A 6783-nucleotide genomic window follows, 5' to 3' on the forward strand; every position below is an offset into this window, starting at 1 on the left:
ATGACAATCAGTAATTCACAGATAGACGATGAAGGACGGTATACATGCTTCTCAGGGTCATTGGAGACTGATGTCAAGGAACTTAAAGTAGAAGGTATGTTAAACAAAGATGGTAAATTCAAGTTATATTCATCAACACCTTATATTTAACTGACACTGACACAAATATATTTCTTTTAAAAACTTTTGAATGTAAGAGGTGTTCTACGTTTCATTTTATTATTATTGTTTGTTTTTGTGATTGGTAGAGAACTAATGCAGTCTATAAATGATAAAAGATTATCTAAATGTTCATGTTTCGGAAAATAGTGGTATGAAAATGATTTGTAAAATGATTGAAAATAGATCAATGTCAGTAGACATACACATGTAAAGATAGAAAATTCAAATTGTATTTTCAGTCCAATCAACACGATCATTGACGGTTGGAAGTGCTATTGCAGACGATGCTGATGTATATACAGCAACGTGTACAGCTACAGGAGGTAGGCCACAAGAAACACTCGAATTGATGCTAGGTGATGATCCTGCCCCGTGTGATGGTCTTCAAGAATATACTCTTCCAGCTGATCCAAGACTTTTTAGTAAAGAGATTGTCTGTACATTTCCAGCTACTAGGGAGAACTATGGTCAAACATTGAGATGTGTCATCAGAGGTCATGTTCTATGTCCTCTCAATGGAGACATAAGGGAAGATCTTGAGATGCACAGTAAGCTCATATTCTTTTTATTTGGTTTAGTCTCAAAACAAAAGTATATGAAAGTTTGCACACTGATGAAACATACCAAAGCAGAGTATTTAAGATTTGATTGTTGATTTTAAAAAAATAACACTGTAGCGTGGTATCAATTATTTTTATAAACATTCTAACATAGATCTACTAGCTTCTTAAGATGCACTGTAGGCACTTTATTGTTGTGAATAAGTTTTGTACTATTCAATTCAAGTTCTGCATTATCAAAATCTATATCATAATATAACATTAAAAATTTATTTTAACTAGTATAACAGATATTGTCTGTTATACGCATGGGGAGTTAGCAAGGTCTTAATGTCCTTCTATGGCTCAACTCAAAATAATAGTGATACTAGCACTCACGCAAATTCACCTATTATTGTACTAGATACTATTGTATTAGCAAGAAAATGTGAAAAGGGATTTGAAAGAGAAAAAAAATCGGAATTTTGCATTGAAAACGGACATACTGACATGAATTCGTCATAGTAAAATCGCATGAATGACCACGACGCTAGAGCGAAACAATATACATGAAAATAGAACCGAAAGAGACAAGTGCATGTCCAGAAGCTTCAGTATGTCAGTTTTCAAGGCTATTATCTGATTTATCGGTTAGCAACACTTCGGGAATTTTCCCACGTGAATCTTGAATCATCATTCTAATAATAATTGCAATTCGTCTTTACAATAGTCGGACCTTTTACACGCTCATTCGAAAAATGTGATTTGAATTCGATTTCCCGAGCGAAGGTGGTATATGTCCTTGGTGACTTGTCAATCAAAGCACTGCATCGCAAACACAATGCACTTTTATTTATTTCCGTGATACAATGCGTAAAAGGTCACGTAAGCTCCGCCCCAAAAAATATGAGTGACTCTTATCTGGAATTCACCTCCGGAGTAGAATTTGAATTCGTGATTGTGATCAGCGTTCGTGATTCTAATCATGTTCTAGCTTATTTTTCACTGGAATCATCATTCAAATTGCGATTTTTTTTACCATGTGAAAGGGCGGTTAATTATTTACAATAAAAAACATGCGAGGCATGGTAATACTAAGGGGTTGGTCCTACTCTTCTCTTTGATATGGTTTACATGTAATGACTTCATTTGGGGGGTATCTGTTATAATGATAATAGTAGACTTGTTAACTGCAAAAAAAGGGGTGAACGCTGCATTTTTTAGTACAAATGTCCCACTTGGCACAAATGTTCCTTGAGTCAAAAGAAAAAGATTCATCCAAAGAGACACGCTGTATGTATGCAAATAAGCAAGTAATTTGCATAAATTTGCATATTATGTCGATATGTAAAAACAAGTAATTAAGAATATATATTTCACCAGAACTGCCCTAAAATTGGAAATAAAGACTTAGGGTAAGACAGGGAAGAAACTGCCACACAATAATTGGGATATCCTTGTTTATTATTACCTAATTTACATAAATTATGCAAATTATAATTTAAAACAGTATTTTTTTCAAGAATCCTGAACTGTTTTATAAATAACAGCAATTAATACAAAATGTCAACATTCTACATGAAAGAGAATATATTAGCGAAAACATTGATAATTTTTTTTTAATACATAAAACCAAAAAGGGAAAGGGTATCCTAGGCATGCTCCTGTTGGGTTATAGCCTTTACTGTGCTAGAGCACTATTACAAACGGCAGAACAATAATAATAAAAATAATAGTAATAATAATAATATTAATAATAATTATAATAATATCAATAATGATGAATGTAAGTATGAAAATATAGATATAAAATTTGCTTTATTATACCAAAAAAACGCAATTTGCCTTGCCGATGGCTTTAAAACATGATATTTTTTTATTTAAAGTCTAAATAGGGGATGGGGTGAATTCGGAGGGGTCCCGTGGGCTTAAATAAACAAAATTAAAAAACTTTTTTTCAGGAATCATGTTGTCTGATGTCCCATACATCTGTGTTTTCCAAGTTGATAATACAAGTCAAACTAGTTTTGTAAAGTAGTGGGAATGCCGGGGAGATGCAGTTTTGCCACTTTGGGGTCTCCAAAACATATATATTTTAACAAAGTTAATATATGGATTGAGGTAGGGTACATTCGTCATGATTCATGTGCCAGAGCTTCATTAAAGCAGTAACCTGCAAAGCAATGTCTCCTGTAAATTTTCCAAGAGAAACAAATTAGAAACAAATAAAACAAAATTAATAGTGTTTTACCGATACCGAAATGCATTTTGCCCGTATGTATCATAGATTACGGTGTGGCAGACACACCAACAAAAGCGATACGAGAAGCCGATGGAAGTTATTGTGTTGAGATTGTGTTATCTCGAATGACATACCATTGATCGCTTTATTGTCCGATTCGTGAGTGTGACTGTGACATAGAGGTTGTTTTGGTCTCGTTTTAGCGCAATATCACGTCATACATTTTGATATTATATTTGCCCTCTTTCTAAGCAACTTAAGACACTAATCAGTGTAGTAAAATCACGCGAAATCGTCATTACGCAAACATGTAATAAAATGAGGTCACCACAGTGAATCGATAACAGCGAGAGCGCTGCACATTGCCAGCGGTTCACGGAGATTTGCACGCAAAACCTATGAGAAACGAGCGAGAGCGAACGATTCCACGAGCTCTTCCCCCTTCTTTCCCTTCCCGGCGATTTGTCCCAAAACAAAAGGATTTCTGCAAAGTACGATACTTTGTTTTTCAACTTTATTAGCATTCGATCTATCCGCGCCGATTTTTTTTTTACCGTGGCATTTTGTTATAAATTACCAAAAGAACCTGTACATCAGTTTTGCCGAGCTGAATAAAACGACTGATAGGCGTTTATGACAGCCGTCATTCACGTAAACTTTTGTATCCGATATGTAAACTTTCATTCTACACGTAGTGTACTGATCAATATGCACACAACGTCGTACTTGAAGGTTCGTTATAGTATTAATATTCATAGGTGATAGCAACGGGGAACATAAGATTGACATGTACAATAAAAACCAGTAAAAACTATTTAAAAATGATGAGTCCTTGATGCAGTTCACCGACACAGTGAAGGATCAGGATCGTCAATTACAAAACAGATGAACATGATGAAATTATAAAACTTACATGACTTGTCCAATATCGCATGAATCATTAATATCCCTTATTTTTCCTTTGGCTTATGACTGTTAAGTGCAGAAAAGGGGGAAACGGTGAATAATTTGGTACTGGCTGTATGGTCCCGTGGTCAGTTAGCGTGCATGTTTGTAGGCCTACATTCACAATGATCACGTCGATGGTCAGAGAACAATTTCCCTCATTCATCTCAATCCTGTCTTATCATTACATGTATCATGTGTATACCAGGGAGATGGGGGTTGGTGTGTGCATTAACGTGTGCATACAAGGAAAGATAGCCGAGGTATAGGCCTTAGTTTGTGTGTAAGTTCATTGGGCATGTTGGGTCGTCTCTTCGGTCAAGAGCGTGGGTGCTGTGTGCATCATTGCACGGTGCAAGCTTGTGTGTCAAATACGCGCGAAACGACTAATAACAGGCTACAAAAATCACTCGACCATGCTGCCGCTATGCGAATTCGGTGTGCGAAGATTACGTAACTTTCACCGAAATTAACGCTACACCGTAATGACGATTTCTCGTTATTTTACTACACTGCTAATACTGTCATGAAGCATATCGATGTTTTCGCTAATATATTCTCTTTCATGTAGAATGTTGACATTTTGTATTAATTGCTGTTATTTATAAAACAGTTCAGGATTCTTGAAAAAATACTCTTGTTTTAAATCATAGTTTGCATAATTTATGTAAATTAGGTAATAATAAACAAGGATATCCCAATTATTTTATGACAATTTTTTCCCTGTCTTACCCTAAGTCTTTATTTCCAATTTTAGGGCAGTTCTGGTGAAATATATATTCTGAATTACTTGTTTATACAATATCGACATAATATGCAAATTTATGCAAATTACTTGCTTATTTGCATAGATACAGCGTGTCTCTTTGGATGAATCTTTTTCTGTTGACTCAAGGAACATTTGTGCCAAGTGGGACATTTGTACTCAAAAATGCAGCGTTCAACCTCTTAACAAGTCTACTATAATATACAAATAATATCATTATATCTGCTATCCAAAGAATACATGACGGAAATACAAATGCACATTATATCAGTACTCCCCCTCCCCCCTAAACTGCAATATCGGACAAATATGTTCCGTGGGACAGAGCTCAACATAACTTTCCCAGTCGTCAAAAGTAGGAATGAAAATTCCGAATTAATATGCTCGAATATTTATAAAAGGGTCCGAAGTTCGTGGAAAAAATCATGACATAAAGCATGTTGCATAATTTTAGTTGTTTGTCTAGGAGATTTCTGCTCAAACACACACACCCTCACACACGCACCCTTACACACAAGCACACACATTCATTGTAAGATATTGTGAATAAAATCTTCAAAGATTTTTATTTGTCCACATTTTAATGGAAATACGCACAGAACTGCTATAGAGAGCATTCACAGGGGCAATTTCCCCATGTGATTCTGCTAACTGTTTATTTCAACTTTTGCATTTCATCATTTATTCAGGTGCCCCTAGAAATGATATTGTGACAGTAAAGTTTGGTTTTCTTGATTCAAATTTGAGAGTTACATGTGACATTGATGCTGCCAACCAACCTTTTCCAGTGGTAAGAAATTACTTCATATACGCCAATGATACTCTGAAGCATGCATCTTCAACAGGATATAATTTTGTGGATATAACAAAATCAGAATATTATCTGTCAACAGAGTTTGAATGTGTTGCAGGGAATTACCTTGGAAATACAACAAGTGGCAAAACAAGATATGGCCCAACAAGTAAGTCCATTACACTCTAAAAAGATATTAGGGAAAAGTGTTCCATAAGGGTAATTATATGTCCAACCAACATTGGGCATTTCTTTTTGGCATTTTTAGTTATCCAGTGTGATGAAAATTTTGCCCATTCTTAAGTAATTGCTGCTTATTTTTCAACATCACTGGACAATTAGCTTTCCGCATTGGATGAAATATTGCTCCAAATTGGTTTGACACATAATTACCCTCGTGATGGTAAAAATGTTACCCAATATTTTTTACAATGTAAAGAATACACTGGGTAAATTAACTTTCTTGAGAAATCATTGTTATACAATGCTTCTATGAGCAAGGTGAATGAATCTATATGCATGCAGATACCAGTGAATTGAGCACCTCCCTCATTTGACAAGAAAGTCGGAATGATGTAGATGTTCTTTTTTGTTTCTCTCGTCATTCGATTCGACCATGGCAATCTGTAAAGAAGGATCATGTACATGATAGAGGAAATAAAAAAATAACATGTGATACAATATCACAATGTGTTTTCCGTCGATCTATCATGCCTACCGTTGTACTTATCTTAACAAGCAAGATTACGTTTTAATCCATTGTTTACAATTCGGTTATTGATAAAAATCTGTTTTTCAGCAATAGTCACATAATTATAGCTATCATGTAGAAAACCGTAACATATGATTCAAACGAAAGACAATCAAAATAAGAGATGACCATTGAAACAAAGGAAGGACAATATCTAGATTAGTTATTCTGTTAGCCACGGATAATGAAGCTCTATACATCGTTGATATAGAAATGGGAAAAAATTGTCCCATAAGATAATACTACGTTGTTGATGTATGACTTTCAGAAACTACCGAAAAATGGACGACGAGCCATCCAACGACAAAATATGAAGAAGGTAAGATTATCTTATAAACTTTTTAAATAAATATATAAATACTTACATGTGTGTATATATATATATGTGTGTGTGTGTGTGGGTGGGTGTGTGTGTGTGTATATATATAATATATATATATATATATATATATATATATATAGACGCAACAAAAAAGGTAAATCCCCCTTGAACAAACATCAATACTTTCCGAAGCAATGCGAGTTTTTGATATATTTTTACATGAATGTTAAGGTAATTTTATAAGCTACCATCTGAGTAAATGT

The 6783-nt window shown here is 34.6% G+C and overlaps 1 pseudogene; it reads left to right on the plus strand.

Annotated features, from left to right (window-relative positions):
* The window catches only part of LOC121419654, a 21524-nt pseudogene continuing 14741 nt past the window's right edge, over nucleotides 1–6783 (plus strand).

The sequence above is a fragment of the Lytechinus variegatus genome, chromosome 8 (genome assembly GCF_018143015.1).
Source record: "Lytechinus variegatus isolate NC3 chromosome 8, Lvar_3.0, whole genome shotgun sequence".
Lineage (NCBI taxonomy): Eukaryota > Metazoa > Echinodermata > Echinoidea > Temnopleuroida > Toxopneustidae > Lytechinus > Lytechinus variegatus.